Raw genomic sequence first — 17434 nt, 5'->3', positions numbered from 1 at the left:
TCTTGCTTCCCACTCTCTTCCTTGGATGAAGCATTTCTAACCTACTTCTTTGAAGCTTTGACCCCTGATGAGAGCATCGTTTTCCCCATAGATGAGATTGGAAGTCTCATCTAAGTCTCATACGCATGAGACTTGATTGGATGGATTGGACTTTCTGCTGCTGGGATAAGGTTCTGGGAAGTTCTTCTGTACTGGAGAGTAGCCCTCTGCTGTGGAGAAGTAACTTACTGTATTTCACAATGACTGATGCTGACGCTGAAGCTCCGGTACTTTGGCCACCTGCTGTGAAGAACTGACTCCTTAGAGAAGACCCTGATGCTGGGAAAAATTGAAGGCAGGAAGAGAAGGGGATATCAGAAGACAAGATGACTGGATGGCATCACCAACTCAATGGACATGAATTTGAGCAAACTCCAAGAGATGGTGAAGGACCGGGAGCCTGGTGTGCTGCAGTCCATGGGGTCACAAAGAGTCAGGCATGACTGAATGACTGAACAACAGCAACCTTTCCCCTGCCAGAGCTGGGAACACTTTCCGCAAATCCTCACCACAAAAACGACTTGTGATTTCTAGAAGCAAAGCCTATGAGTATTTGGGGCCTCCTTCTGGAGTTTCTCATTCTTGTGCTGGCTTACACTGAAGCCTCTAGCAGTTTATTAAAATTCACATTTAAACTTCTTACCAGTTTAGGGCTCTGGTGGCTTCTGCCCCAGATAAGCAGATATTAACAATGATTCACTGTATTTGGCTGTGTCTCTAAAAATCTGTGGTGATGTTTTATCCTGTGACCTCAATTTTCTGAGGCATTCAAGTAAAGTTATTAATTTTTACTATGTTCAGATTTTTCTCAGACTTCCAAGCTCTTTACATGTGAGAGCTGAAATCAAACACCTCTAATTTTTAAATAACCTCTTTTTGGCTATTGGTCAAAATAGATGTTTAATGGTATTTTTATATATCCCGGGCTTTGCATATAAATAAATCAAAAGGTCTAGATAAAATTTTTCATCAGTGAGGTCTCCTCTCTCTTGTGGTCATATAGGATGAGGGGCTGATCACCTCCATCCAACCAAGATTATCTTGGTCTGAATGGGTGCTCAGTTATGTCTGACTCTTTGTGACCCCAGGGGCTGTTGCCCACCGGGCTTTTCTGTCCATGGTGTTTCTGAGGAAAGAATCCTGGAGAGGGCTGCTGTTTCCTCCTCAGGAGAGCTTCCCAGCCCAGGAATCAACCTGAGTCTCTTTTGTCTCCTGCACTGGGAGGTGGGTTCTTTCCCACTAGCCACCAAGGAAGCCTATTTTGGTCTCTGAATTTCAATTTTAGCAAGATTTGCTTTGCATCTGGTAAGTCCCTGTTTTTTAGTGTGAATCTCCTAGATTTTTGCTTTGTCTCCTCATGCTGGACTGTTCTGTTCTTCAGAGAGTGAGTTTACCTCTTGAGTATTTTACTTTAAAGTTGTGTCCGACTCTTTGCAACCCCATGGACTGTAGCCCACCAGGCTCCTCTGTCCATGGGATTTTCTAGGCAAGAGTACTGGAGTGGGTTGCCATTTCCTTCTCCAGGGGATCTTCTGGACCCAGGGATCGAACCCAGGTCTCCCACACTGCAGGCAAACGCTTTACCATCTGAGCCACCAGGGAAGCCCTATTTCACTTTATACAAGGTCAAAACTCTACCTATTGTTTTGACCTATCATTGGGGCCTAACAGGTGGTGCTGGCAGCAAAGAACCCAACTGCCAATGCAAGAGGTTTAAGAGATGTCTGTTCAACCCCTGGGTTGGGAATATCCCCTAGAGGAGGGCATGGCAACCCACTCCAGTATTCTTGCCTGGAGAATTTCATGAACAGAGGAGCCTGTCAGGCTGCATTCATGGAGCCACAGAGAGTCAGACACGACTGAAGCAACTTAGCATGCACACACATCTTTCTTCAGGCCTCCTCCTTCTCATGGGATGTTGTCTCCTAAGGGAGCCTCAGGGAGAATTCACTCTGCTTCAATGCCAAGCTCCCTCAGCAGGTATGCCTTTCCTAGGTGTGTAACTGGAAACTCTCTGTTTTCTCAGCTCTGGATGCTTTGCCCTCCAGAGTTTTTGAGCATAACCCTCCCCTTGCCCAGGTTGAAACATGGTTAATGCTTTGAGAGAGCTACTAGATTTGTGTTAGTTTCAAAGCTTCCCTTCCTTGGACTGCTCTGGGGATTCATTGGTTAAGAATCTGCCTGCCAATGAAGAGAATGGATTTGATCCCTGATCCAGGAAGATCCCACAGGAGCAACTAAGCTTGTGTGGCACAACTACTGAGCCTGAGCTTTAGAGCCTGGGAGCTACAACTACTGAAGCCTGTGTGCCTAGAGTCCATATCCTGCAACAAGAGAAGCCACTGCCAAGAGAAGCCTGATCACAGCAACTAGAGAATAGCCCCTGCTTGCTGCAACTAGAGAAAGCCCGAGGGCAACAACCAAGACCCAGCACAGCCAGAAATAGATAAATACAAGAATTTTTTTTTTTAAGCTTCTCCTTCTGATGGGACTTGGGTCTCTTGAGCATATACACAACTTATATGAAGTTGAAGTCTGTCTTTGCGTCTAGGTTCCCCAGTTTCCAGCAGAGTTCGGCAAATATCTTATGGGGAAGATGTTCTTGTTTGAAATTTCTGCTATATTCGAATGCATCATTCATCCCAGAGTGACTGCTTAAAGTCTACCAGTAACATCCATCAATTTGGGCCAAGCCTGATCCTCAACTCATGTCTAGAACTGGCAAATATGCCAAGAGATGCTAGAGTCAGTAATAACCATCTTATCAAGGAAGAACTATGCCTCTGGTGGGAATTTACTTCTTCTAGTCTTCAGTACTTCCTTAGCTCCGTTCAGTTCACTTCAGTTTCTCAGTCATGTCCAACTCTTTGCAACCCCATGGACTGCAGCACACCAGGCCTCCCTGTCCATCACCAACTCCGAGTCTACCCAAACTCATGTTCATTGAGTCAGTGATGCCATCCGATCATCTCATCCTCTGTTGTCCCCTTCTCCTCCCGCCCTCAATCTTTCCCAGCATCAGGGTCTTTTCAAATGAGTCATCTCTTCAAATCAGGTGGCCAAAGTATTGGGGTTTCAGCTTCAGCATCAGTCCTTCCAATGAATAGTCAGGACTGATCTCATTTAGGATGGACTGGTTGGATCTCCTTGCAGTCCAAGGGACTCTCAAGAGTCTTCTCCAACATCACAGTTCAAAAGCATCAGTTCTTCGGTGCTCAGCTTTCTTTATGGTTCAACTGTCACATCCATACATGACTACTGGAAAAACCATAGCCTTGACTAGATGGATCTTTGTTGGCAAAGTAATGTCTCTGCTTTTTAATATGCTGTCTAGGTTGGTCATAACTTTACTTCCAAAGAGCAAGTATCTTTTAATTTCATGGCTGCAGTCACCATCTGCAGTGATTTTGGAGCCCCCAAAAATAAAGTCTGACACTGTTTCCACTGTTTCTCCATCTATTTGCCATGAAGTGACAGGATAAGATGCCATGATCTTAGTTTCCTGAATGTTGAGCTTTAAGCCAACTTTCTCACTCTCCTCTTTCACTTTCATCAAGAGGCTCTTTAGTTCTTCTTCACTTTCTGCCTTAAGGGTGGTGTCATCTGCATATCTGAGGTTATTGATATTTCTCCCAGCAATCTTGATTCCATCTTGTGCTTCATCCAGTGCAGTATTTCTCATGATGTACTCTGCATAGAAGTTAAATAAGCAGGGTGACAATATACAGCCTTGACGTGCTCCTTTCCCAATTTGGTCCCAAGTTGGAACCATGTCTGGTTCTAACTGTTGTTTCTTGACTTGCATACAGATTTCTCAGGAGCCAGGTCAGATTGTTTGGTATTCCCATCTCTTGAAGAATTTTCCACCGTTTCTTGTGATCCACACAGTCAAAGACATTGGCATAGTCAATAAAGCAGAAATAGATGTTTTTTTCTGGAACTCTCTTACTTTTTTGATGATCCAGTGAATGTTGGCAATTTGATCTCTGGTTCCTCTGCCTTCTCTAAAACCAGCTTGAACATCTGGAAGTTCATGGTTCATGTATTGTTGAAGCCTGGCTTGGAGAATTTTGAGCATTACTTTTCTAGCGTGTGAGATGAGTGCAATTGTGCAGTAGCGTGAGCATTCTTTGGCATTGCCTTTCTTTGGGATTGGAATGAAAACTGACCTTTTCCAGTCCTGCGGCCACTGCTGAGTTTTGAAAATTTGCTGGCATATTGAGTGCAGCACTTTCACAGCATCATCTTTCAGAATTTGAAATAGCTCAACTGGAATTCCATCACCTCCACTAGCTTTGTTCATAGTGATGCTTCCTAAGGCCCACTTGACTTCACATTCCAAGATGTCTGGCTCTAGGTGAGTGACCACACCTTTGTGATTATCTGGGTTGTGAAGATCGTTTTTGTACAGTTCTGTGTATTCTTGCCATCTCTGCTTAATATCTTCTGCTTTTGTTAGGTCCATACCATCTCTGTCCTTTATTGCTTAGCTCACTGACCCCTTAAAAATATGAGCTGAATAACTTATCTAGCTTTAAAAAATTGTTGTATTGTTAGTATAGTTCCATCGTGTCTTACTATATTTACCTAGAATCAGAAGCCATAGAATGTCACTTTTAACAAGAATAATTAGAGTTATTTTATTTTGCCTTTGCCTGCAATGTATCATCTCTAGTAGCAGATCTCAGAAAAGCTAACGAATCCTCAGCTATTGGCTCATCAAGTTAGCAGGGGATATGCAATCATCCCACATTTTGGTGTTGGATTGTAAAGAAAAGAGGAATGCAACATTTGTGTTTCAAACTTTGAAAAGTTTAATAAACATCCACATGGCTATGGTTCTTATGGGCATTAAAGGAGACACAGTAGAGGGGAATTTAGCATCCATAAAGAAGAGAAGGAAACACGACAGAAAAAAATTGCACAATATAACATGGAGCAGAAGAAAACTGGGGTATCCTGTGGGGTGCTTTAATTAGAGCCCAGAAAATTGCAATTTCTTTAGAAACAACACAGAGAACAGAAAGCATCCAGGGTAGATTCATGAAGGACCACTTAGAGGTATGCCAAAAATATTATACTGGAAATGGTAAACTCGGGAGAGAAACTCAAAAAATAAAAGGAAAAAGAAAAATTCACTTCAACGAAAAAATCCTCAAAATAGTTCAACATTCTATAATGCCAATTAGGTCATCATGCTGCAGAAGACCCAAAAGACCATCACATTAATTTCTCAACATCTTTGGCAAGGATGTGAATTGTTAGGTACTTGTAAAAGCAGAAACAATCTGTGTGGATTCAGCTTGGTTGGATGACAAGATAGATAGTGAGAGAGGGGATGGGGAAGGATGGTAGGAGTCTTTGACTGCAAATAGATCATTGTGCATTTTGGGTTGAAATGACTGCCTCTTCAAAATATGGAGGTGTGTTATACACATGCATTTGTGGTGTGTGTGTGTGTGTGTGTGTGTGTGCACTAAGGCAAAGGCTAAAGAATTGTATGCCATGGAGAAGGCAATGGCACCCCACTCCAGTACTCTTGCCTGGAAAATCCCATGGATGGAGGAGCCTGGTAGGCTGCAGTCCATGGGGTTGCTAAAAGTTGGACACAACTGACTTCACTTTCACTTTCCACTTTCATGCATTGGAGAAGGAAATGGCAACCCACTCCAGTGTTCTTGCCTGGAGAATCTCAGGGATGGGGCAGCCTGGTGGGCTGCCATCTATGGGGTCGCACAGAGTCGGACACGACTGAAGCGACTTAGCAGCAGCAGCAGCAGCAGCAAGTGTTACTTGTAGATACAGAAACTGTCTTTCCAAACACAAATGAGAACAGATCATCTGACATACGTGTTTGTATATTAAGGGGTCCCAAGGGACAGAGCATCTGAAGTCTGTAACAATGTCCTGGAAAAGTCAAAGCATGGGGGCTGCCATGTTGAAACAGTACAGAGAAAGTGGATTCTGATATCAGAAGTGAAAGTGTTAGTCGCTCAGTTGTGTCTGACTCTTTGCAACCTCATGGACTGTAGCCTGCCCCCGCCCCCACCCCCCCCCCCCACATGACACCCTCACCCAGGGTCCTCTATCCATGGGATTCTCCAGGCAAGAATGCTGGAGTGGGTAAACATTCCCTTCTTCAGGGGATCTTCTTGACCCAGAGATTGAACCTGGGTCTCCTGCATTGACAGGTAGATTCTTTACCATCTGAGCCACCAGAGAAGGCCTTGGGGGTTTATATTCAGACACCTCACTTAACAGACGGGTAAACATGAGGAAGTACTTAACCTTTCTGAGATGCAGCATCCTTGTGCGTAGAGTGAAGATAACATCCACCTCATTTGTCTGAAAAACAGAAATAGGCTCATAGGCATAGAGAATAGACCTGTGGCCAACAGGGAGTGCATCGGGGAGGAAAGGATGGGAGAAAGGAATTAGCTGATGTAAACCATTTTATATAGGATGGATAAACAGCAAGCTCCTACTGCATAGCCCAAGGAAATGTATTCAATATCCTGTGATAAACTGTAATGGAAAATAATATAAAAAAGAATGTATATATGTGTATAACTGAGTTACTTTGCTGTACAGCAGAGATTGGCACAACCTTGTAAATCAACTATACTTCAGTGAAAAAAATTATATAAAAAAAAGAATTTATGATGTCTTGGTGCAGTGGCAAATAATCTACCTGCAGGAGATACAGAAGCTGCAGGTTCAAATTCCTAGGACAGGAAGATCCCCTGGAATAGAAAAGGACAACTCACTCCAGTACTCTGGCCTGGAACATTCCATGGACAGAGGAGCCTGGCGAGCTACAGTCCATCGGGTCATAAAGAGTCGGACATGACTGAGTAACTGAACACACACACACACACACACACACACACACACACACACACACACACACACATAAGTTAAAGAAATACCTAATAATTTTTTTAATTAAAAATGTAAGGGGAAAAGTGTAAAAATGTAACATGCAAAGAGGAGGCAAAACAAATAACAAATGACTCCAGTGAGAATAAGAAGAAAACAAAGGAAAGAAAGAAAACAAAGAAAGCAAAGGTCATAGTGGGCCACCAGCTAGACACGCATCATCATTCAAGGGCTTGCTAAGGAACAGACAGTAATGGGGGATGGGGGATGGGGAGATGCAGCAATTTCAATTTGTGCAATAAGGTTAAATAACTCTCTTGGCAGAGTGGAATGGGGGTGGGCAGTGAAAGTCAGGAGGAAGAGACATTATTAGCTCAGAACCCAGTGCTTCCAGGAAGTGAGAAAGGTGGCTACTTCCTCCTTGACAAGGGTCACTGTGCAGAGAAGTTTAGAATGTAACTCACATTTGCTTCTATGGTTGGAAGGCTTCTTCCTCGTTCATTGTTTAGCCTTTGGCCCTGGCATGATTTGGCTTGCTGAGTATCTAACCTCTTAATTCAATTTACCTGATGAAGGAGACCTTTTGTGGTTAGTCAAACAGTGGATGAGGACAGAATTGGGAAGCACATAGGTGAGATGGAACAAACCTACTTTTCCTGAGAAGAATTCTAAGGAGAATCCAAAAGAAATTAGTGTGGGTGAAGGAAGGGCTGATCTTCAGACTGTCTGGAACAGAAGGTTCTGGGTGTGATGTGCACAAATACTAAGTTAAGGCTTTAGGTTCTGCCCAGGGATGGAAAAATGAGGAGTCAGTGTGATCCTGGGTTTCCTGCCACCGAAATTTATTGTGCAACAAAAGGTTATAATGCAGCATTTTAATTTATGGTTTCTGCAGTGGTTGGACTCTATTCCCCTCATCCCAGTATCATGCTGTAAGTCAAAGTGATGGTTTTGTTGTTGTTTAGTCACTCAGTCTTGTCTGACTGTTTTGCAACCCCATGGACGGTAGCCAGCCAGGTTCCTCTGTTCATAGAATTTCCTAGGCAAGAGTACTGGAGTGGGCTGTAATTTCCCTCTCCAGAGGATCTTCCTGACATGCGTCTCCTGAACTGACAGACAGATTCTTTACCACTGAGTCTCCAGAAAAGCCCTATAGGTCTGTATGGTCAAAGTCATGGTTTTTCCAGTAATCATGTATAGATGTGAGAGTTGGTCCATAAAGAAGGCTGAGCACCAAAGAACTCATGCTTTTGAACTGCGGTGCTAGAGAAGACTCTTAAGAGTCCCTTTGACTTCAAGGAGATCAAACTAGTTAATCCTAAAGGAAATCAACCCTAAATATTCATTTGTAGGACTGATGCTGAAGCTAAAGCTCTGATATTTTGGCGACCTGATGCAAAGAGTCGACTCATTGGAAAAGACTCTAACACTGGGAAATACTGAAGGCAGGAGGAGAAGGGGGTGACAAGGGATGAGATGATTAGAAAGCATCACCAAGTAACTCACTGGACAAGAATTTGAGCAACCTCAGGGAAACAGTGGACGACAGAGGAGCCTGGCATGGCTACAGTCCATGGTTTCTCAAAGAGCTGGACATGAGTTAGCAACTCAGCAACGATGAGATGCTATTCCCTCCCATGAGAGCACTAATGCAGGGTAACCTGCTACATAGAAAAGCAGAGGGCTATCCTGCAGTTCACTTTTTTCTCCTTAGCATTTCCTTCAATGGTGGATAATCAGAATTGCTACAAGGTGATGGTAACAGCCTCTCCTTTGAACAGTTGCAGGGGAGCCATGCAGGGGAGAAACACTGAGTCTTCTCTATCTTATTCTCTCCTGCAGTGGACAGATCCTAAGGTGATTCCCTGTGATCCCTGTCTCATGCCTTTGTGAAATTCGCTTCTGTTGAGTTTGGTCAGGATCTTGCTCTTCACCAGAAGTACATGGTTTCTATGGCTGATTCATGTTAAGGTTTGACAGAAAACAGCAAAATTCTATAAAGCAATTCTCCTTCAATAAAAAAATTAATTTTTTAAAAAAACTACATGAAATGCTAAAAAAAAAAAAAAGTACACGGTAAAGGTGTTAAGATATCTCTCATGTGATTACATTGTATCAGACTTTATTTTTCTAGTGACTGACCCTCATTCTTCTGCAGGTCATATTGGAGAAACAATATGCCATGTTGTGCACAGGTTAGGAGAAGGGCTCCTTGGTGGGAATCTGTGATCACCTGTAGGAGCTGTGGACAGCATTTAGCCTATAGCCATCAGGAATTCTGTGGAAGCTTCAAAGTGAATTCCTCCTCAGTCTAGCTTCCAGATGAGAACATAGCCCAGCTGACAGCTTGATGTCAGCTTTGTGGGATCCCTGAGCAAGGAACTCAGGTAAGTTGTGCTTGGAAATCCTGAACAACAGAAACTGAGATAATGAATGGGTATTGTTTTAAGCCACTAAGTTGTTAACTTGTTTTGCAACCTAGAAAACCATCGCACCTCCCCAGGCCATATTCTGCTTGGGGATTTTGACAGCTTTGTGGTGAGAACCCTTGAAACCTTGGATGATGGTATCCAGCTCAGCATCTTTCAGGCTGTCTACAGTGGCAGGGATGAGCCACTACCCGTGATGGTATGACCTTCTGAAACACATCTTTAATCTTGAAACACAGCTACAATCAGTGCATATACAGTAGGCAAAGCTTAGTGAACAGAGGATGAGATAGTGGATGGTATCACTGACTCAGTGGACATGAGTTTGAGCAAACTCTTGGAGATACTGAATAACAGGGAAGCCTGGGATGCTGCAGTCTTTGGGGTCACAAAGAGTCGGACATGACTGAGTGACTGAACAATGAACACAATGCTTCCTTTCTGCATGGATTCACCTGTTTTCTGATCCTCCTGTTCTTTTCAGATCCTGGTTTAGGAAACTCAGCAAAAATATTAATGGTGAAGACAAGAAACTGCCCAAACTCTGGAATCCAGTGGAGGAGAGGAGTGTTTAGATAAATAACCTCAATTTAAGGCACATCTGTGGGGTAAGAATGAAACAAATTGAAGAAAATATAAGATGCTTTTGTATTCATTCCTCTCTCAGCATCTTCTCGATGGTTTTAACCTCACTTTCTAAGGGACTAGGCTTCTGGCCCTTCTATACTCAGTTGCCCTCTCTTGAGCTGACTTCTCTAACCATTCCCCGATGTTCTAAAACAGGAGTCATAAATGGACCTCATTTCCGATGCCAAAGCTGGCTGGCTTTTATGGCATTCTCAAATGCTATGCATTCTGCTTTCTAAATGTTTTGATACCCAGGGGTGCTCATTCTGCAAAATTTTGTGTTCAACTAATCTAGGTGTCTGTGGCATCTGTATCCTTTTCCTGTCACAGTGGTCTTCCTTTTCCATCCAGGAATCTGATGTCTTCTTCTCTGTCAAATGCCAAACTCAAGGAAAGCATCTGCATGCCAGCCATTTGTCTCATGTGCTATTTCAGGTCGACCTACATGTCTGTGATAATCTTCCCAGGGGTATTGGTAGATGAAGTTTCATCACTGTAGGTTGAAAGACTTGGTTACCATTTACATGCATAACATATGGGAATGTCTAGGAAGACCTCTTCAGACTAGAAAGAAATACTCCAATTTGCTGATTGCCTAGTCACTCAGTCGACTTTTTGCAACCCCATGGACTGTAGCCCATGAGGCTCCTCAGTCCATGGGATTCTCCAGGCAAGAACAATGGATTGCCATTTCCTTCTCCATCAATTTGCTGATTGCGTAAGAACAACTCCTCCAGTTTCACCCATGACTACCATGTGAAAACACACTTACCCTGTCACTTGTGCATGAGTGGTTCTCAACCAGAGCAATTTTGCCCCCTCCTGGGAATTTGACAAAGTTTTTTGTTGTCACAACTTAGGAGTGGGATTCTTTCTATTGGCATCTGTCCTACAATAAACAAAACACCCCCCACACAAAGAATTATCCAGCCCCAATTGTTAGCCATGGAATTAAAAGACATTTGCTCCTTGGAAGGAAAATTGACAAATCTAGACAGCATATTAAAAAGCAGAGACCTCACTTTGCTAACAAAAGCCTGCATAGTCAAAGCAATGGTTTTTCCGGTAGTCATGTAGGGATGTGAGAGCTGAAATATAAAGTTGGCTGGGCACTGAAGAATTGGTGCTTTTGAATTGTTGTGTTGAAGAAGACTCTTGAGAGTACCTGGGACAGCAAAGAGATCAAGCCAGTCAGTCCTAAAGGAAAACAGTTCCGAAGATTCATTGAAAAGACTGATGCTGGAGCTGAAGCTCCAATGCTTCGTCCACCTGATTCAAAGAGTCAATTCAATGGAAAAGACCCTGATGCTGGGAAAGATTGAAGGCAAAAGTAGAAAGGGGCAGCAGAGGATGAGATGGTTAGATAGCATCACCTACTCAATGGACATGAATTTGAGCAAACTACGGGACACATGGAGGACAGGGCCTGGGCTGGTGCGCTATAGTCCATAGGGTTGCAAAGAGTTAGATATGACTGAGTGACTGAACAACAACAGCAGCAACAACAATTATTAGCTGTGCTGAGGTTGAGAATCTCTTATCTAACAGACTCACATTCGACTCCATATATTTGGCAAAGAAAACAACAATGATAACAAAAATTGATAAAGTGAGAATTCCCTCCATATATCCCATTCTTTTCCTTCAAGCCAGTGAAGCTCAAAGAGAAAGAAAGTATGCTGTTTTTCCTTTTGAGTTGCTGTTAGGTTTTAATATTCATTTTTATTAACTTTATCCTGAATATCCACACGAGGTTCTCTGGATAAGTGACAGATGATCATTATTTCTGAAAGCAAAAAAATGACCTCACCTCAATTCTTATCCCTGGGGTGTTGTGATGACAACCAGGCCAAATGTCCTCCACACACACATTTCTAAGTCTCTATCTAAGTGAAGAGTGAATTTTCTCTCCTCCTGTACAGGAGAAAGAGGCAGTTGCCTCCCCTTCTCTCCTAAAGGAGGAAGGGGAAAATCTTTGCTGCTTGAAGATGGGAGAGAAAGGGCCTTTGGTTCTCATTCTAACCTTTTGGAGTGTAAATGCATCCCTTCCAGGGTCAGGTGAGCCCTGGTGTCCAGCTTTTATGACCTGGAGATGTTTCCAAGTTCCAAGGCTTCATTTCTTCCTTGAAAGGTTCTCCCAAGTCTCTCTTGAGCTGTGAATTAACTTCCCAAGGCTTACTCTAAACCCAGGGCCCCCAACTTGCAGACAAATTTATCCAAAAAAGCCCCAAAACCGCATGTGCATGCTCAGTTATGTCTGACTCTATGTGCAAACCCATGCACTGTAGCTCACCAGAGTCCTCTGTCTGGAATCTTCCAGGCAAGAATACTAGAGTGGTTGCCATTTCCACCTTCAAGGCATCTTCCTGATTCAGGGATGGGACCCGCATTTCCTGCATTGCAGGCAGATTCTTTACCACTGAGCCACCTTGGAAGCGCTCCTACCATCATACAGATGGTATATTTACAGTCTAGAAGGAGGCTGGTAGAGTTCAATATCTACACCCAAAAGATTATGTCGGGGTAGAAATCTGTTCCTACAGGTAGCTAGTGGTAGGTACACTTGTAAGTGCCCCTGGAATCAGTCTCAAGGGAGCTACCACTTGCACCCGAGAGACTAGCATCTGTGTGTTCCCATCAAGACAGCCCCGACCAGGGAGGATATCTCCTTTTCCTGGATGCGCTGTGCCTTTGCTGTACACACAGCCAGCTGCTCTGTTCTTCCTGGCAGTCAAGGACAGTTGTAGTATGCTCTTTGCATTCAGAGATTACAAACGCAGTGTTAAAATTAAGGCAAGGTTTTTCTATGATTCCTTCCAACTGCACAATACGGGGGGTCAATGTGTTCTAAATTATTTCCCAGGGGTGGGGGAAATAGAGCTGTAAGTCACTAGTAAATCCATAGAATAGAAGAGACTGAATAGCAGATACCAAGAAGCAGGTGTTTATTAAATAAAGCTTGAAGGTGAAACATACTAAATGTATGACTCACACCCTGTTTCAGGCGTTTAAGTATTCACTGGCGAGAACTGATGATAAGAAATCAGAAGCTGAGCTTGGATTCTCATCCACACTGAGCCTCCCCAGTGAGAAGGGCCATTCAGTCTGAGACCATTTTTCAGGAGGTTGGTGACAAGCAGGTTGTCAGAGTCTAACCTTAATGCCAAGTCCCCTAATGGCAGTAAATTGTAAAGATTAGCTACCAACCACTCTATCCTGTGATTTTATCATGCAACAAGAAACACATTCTGGATGTTTTAAAGCAATTGTTGCTGTTGTTCAGTTGCTAAGTCATGTCTGACTCTTTGCAGCCCCATGGACTTCACAGCACACCAGGCTCCTCTGTCCTCCACTTTCTCCCAAAGTTTGCTTAAATTAATGTCCATTGAGTAGGCTATAGTATCTAATCATCTCATCCTCTGCTACCTCCTTCTTCTCCTGTCTTCAATCTTTCCCAGCATCAGAGTGTTTTCCAATGAGTTGGCTCTTTGCATCATGTGGCCAAAGTATTGGAGCTTCAGCTTCAGCATCAGTCCTTCCAATGAAAATTCAGGGTTGATTTCCTTTAGGATTGACTGTTTTGATCTCTTTCCCATCCAAAGGACTCTCAAGTCTTCTCCAACACCACAGTTTGAAAGCATCAATTTTTCTGCACTCAACCTTCTTTATGGTCCAACTCTCACTTCTGTACATGACTACTAGAAAAACCATGGTTTGACTATGTGGACTTTTGTTGACAAAGTAATGTCTCTGCTTTATAATATAGTGTCTATTTTTGTCATAGCTTTCCTTCCAAGGAGCAATTTAATTTAAAGCAATAAGTAGATATTTTCTGAGTGGGTTCCATTTACCCTGAAGCACAGCTGTCATCCAAAGGTGCCCATTGAGTGTGTAATTGTCCTCTGACTACATGAGTTAATACAACCCTGTCCTGCCTCCTGGGAGCTTCCAATCTGTAACAGGCAGGAAAACTACTGAAAAAAAAAAAAAGATGCATCTGCCCTGGGATTTATTTTCAACCAGAAAACTTTGTTTTAGGATGGAGGGTGAGATGTATCTCTGAAAACATGTAGTAGACTAATGTTTCTCTTTCTCTAAGAGCAGCTCAGACATGGCCTAATCTGACATCACTATTGGGTGAGACGCCCTCAAGATTCTTAGATTTCACCCAAGATAAACTAACTGCACTTGGGACTCAGGCTGAGAAGATTGTCAAGGCAGCCAAGGAAGCTCCTCTGTGGTATGGTCACTGGTCTTCTCTCAAAGTCCCCAGGGTAAAACCAAGCCATGTTTGCAACAGTTGAGTATATGGTAAACTTGGGAAAAGTCTACAAAAGGGTACACTATCCTCTTTGATCTCAGGAGAGATCAACCACCTGCATGTAAATAAGCATAAATGTCTTCAGTGACATCCTCTGAGCTCATTGATTGAGTAATTGTCAGGGAGGGTTGACCAGATGGCTCCGGGAATGAGCCTATGTATAAGACAGATACAGTGTCTCTCTCACAGAGTTTATAATTCAACGGAGAAAAAAGAACCTGAAAGATGATGGCAGCCACAGTGAGTCATGTGCATGTAAGGGAAGGGCTCAGCTAGCTTCAGGGTTCATGGACAGTCTTCCCAAGCAAGCACTGTCAGGATGGAAATAGCAGAGTGGAGCAAGCTGGTCAAGCAGACAGCCTTCAGGGCAGCTGCTGCTCAGGGACCCGTTCGGCACAGTGAGGGACACAGAGCGATGAGGGGCTTTTCAGGTAAAATAGCTGAGGATTTATTCTTTTGTTCCCTACAGTCAGGGAAATCATGATACCCCTCCCACTGCAACCATGGAGACCGGTTTATGGGAGGCAGTGTTTGTTGTTGTTTTTTAATTTCTCCTCCTTCCCTCCCTTCCTCCTCTCCTTCCCGCCTTCTTTCTTCTCTCCCTTCTTCTCTTACTTCCTTCCTCCCTCTCCATCTTTCTCTTCCTCCCTCCCTCCTTCTTTCTTCCTTCCTCCTTTTCTTCCTTCCTTCCCTCCCTCCCTTCTTTCATCTTTTTTTTTTGTAGAAAACATCAGCGTAACCCACTCCCACCTGTCAGAAATCATCCCTCTGGCCTTTCAGTTCCTGCCCAGAACTGTTTGGCAACTGGACATCCTGCAGGAGAATCAGAGGTGGGAAAGCAAAGAGACTGAACATTTGTTACCTAAGGAAGAAGCCAGCACTCAGGTGAGAGATTGATAGCTCCCACCAGAAACACCCTCCAGTTGTATATGTATTTTTTATCTGCTCTCAGAAAACTATATTTATTATTGATCCTTGAGGTTTATTTGGCCCTGGTCTACTAATTCTTGTGCACTCTGTAAAGCCTGATGACTCAGCCCTTTATGGCTCATAAAGGATGAAATCTGGGACTGCTGAGCTGGTGTGGGAGCCACTGAGCTGGTGTCTAGGGAGGCAAAGCTGTCCTTGATACAAAATGGTACCTGGATGGGAGAGTACAGTCTGGTTCTTCTTCCATTGCATGCCACCAACGCAGGTTTACTGGGAAGAGAACATGAGGTGAGATGGCTTCGCTCCTCCTCTTTCTCTGAGATGTTTTGGTTTGTGAACATGGAGCCTGGCCAGGCTCGGTGCCCACCTGCAGATAAGGGAGGAAGACCTGCAGCCCTGGTAAGGAGAGCAGGACATCTCTGGAGGCACTCAGTGCAGAGGGTCAGGTGAAACTACCTACCACCCCACTTCACAATGACTCATTAATTAAGGGGTGAAAAATAGGTCAGTTTCCATTTTTGAGCGTCGTGCAGAAATTCAATACTATGCAAATCAGAATTTTGTACGACAAAACAGTATTTTTCCATGTAAGTTTGGTTGGACAGTCGTGGTAATATAAATGCTATTAGCGAGTACACGCTCTTAGCCCTGGGGTATGACTTAATGGTCCCAGGTACACAAAATTTCAATCATTTAGTGAGCTTTTTTTTTTTTTTTTTTTTTAAGAAAAGCGAATGTGGGCCATTACTGCTATGGCCCTACATTCATGCTGGCATGCTTTGCAAGAAATCTCATTGCATTATTTATTTCAGAGTCAAAGTGCTTACTTTATAGAGAAGGTAAAATTTCACCTGTAGGAAAATTGGCACAATTTCTTATTTTAACATCCTCAGTGCCAAGCATTAAAAAAGGCCCTTTCTGTTTGGGTAATTTTCCACAACAGGAGCTTTAAATTATTTACAGCTTCTCTTATCTGAAACCAGAGGAAACACGCCGTTTTCCATGCCACGATTTATACTGTGAACTGTTTGTAGGAAAAAAAAAGGTGGGGGGGGGATGGGCAGTAAATTACAGATGTGAGCAAGAATCAGAGAAAGAACAAAGGATTTTCACAAAACCATGGTATCTTTCTCTTGTGGAAGCCGAGGTGGGTCTAAGGGACCCTGGGAGGGCAGGGAACAGCAAGATAGATAGAAATTGCCTTGTTTTCGGGAGCTTCTGCAGTGGTTCCCAAATAAGCAGCAGTGAATGACCAAAAGCTGGAATGAAATGAGCAAAACCTGGGTGGGTAATTGGAGGGAGTGCTAGACAGTGACCTTGATCCCTGGGTCAGGAAGATCCCCTGGAGTAGGAAATGTCAACAGTTCCATGAGCAGAGAAGCCTAGTGGGCTACAGTCATTCACAAAGTCTCACATGACCAGGCACGAGTTCTAGCTAGCTAGACCAGGGCTCAGGTTGTAGCAATAAGGCTTGGCTGTGACTTATGGGAAATGCCAGAAAAGTATACTGGTGGACAGAGCATCTGTGTTTCTGCAGAGGCCAGAGGCATTTTCCCTTCCTCCCTTCTCAGCCTTCAGCCTTCCTCAGCCTTCTTACCACACTCCCTTCCTACTGAATTGCGCTGTCCTGAAGGCATCCTCTGAATAGTGTTGCCAGATGTTCCGGGTCTTGGTCCCCTCCTCTGATTAAGTCACATCTTGGTTTTGAACTGATCTCCTGTAAGTTTAATTAGTGAGGGTGAGTCCATTGAGCCTGATTTTCTGGACCTGTATGTTCAGAATCACACCTTACAACTGAGAGAGGAGACTCTCTGCAGTTCTCCTGTGCCCTCCTTCTGCTTCTATTAATTGACCCAGTTCAACTAAACACAACAGTAACAACAGGGGTTTATACCGATTAAGCTGCATTATGATGAGTATCAAAAGGGTTGTCTCCCTTGATTCTTAGCCCAATGAAATACATAGACTAATACACATTTTGCAGCTAGAGAAATTGAAGTTCCCACAGGTAGGGAGAGGTGTTAGCAGGATTCACATGAGACACCTGCCTGCAGAAAACAACTTCCCCACCTCAGAAACCACCTGTGATGCCGAGGAGCAAGTGAGCCTTCCTCACTGGACATCATCATGTGTTTGATGTCATTCAGGAGGCTTTGCTCACCCTCCATTTAACCCATTATTACCAACTGTGATACTATTGTTAATAACA

The sequence above is a fragment of the Budorcas taxicolor genome, chromosome 1, assembly GCF_023091745.1.
Source record: "Budorcas taxicolor isolate Tak-1 chromosome 1, Takin1.1, whole genome shotgun sequence".
Taxonomy (NCBI): domain Eukaryota; kingdom Metazoa; phylum Chordata; class Mammalia; order Artiodactyla; family Bovidae; genus Budorcas; species Budorcas taxicolor.
Note: the sequence above shows the minus strand (reverse complement) of the source record.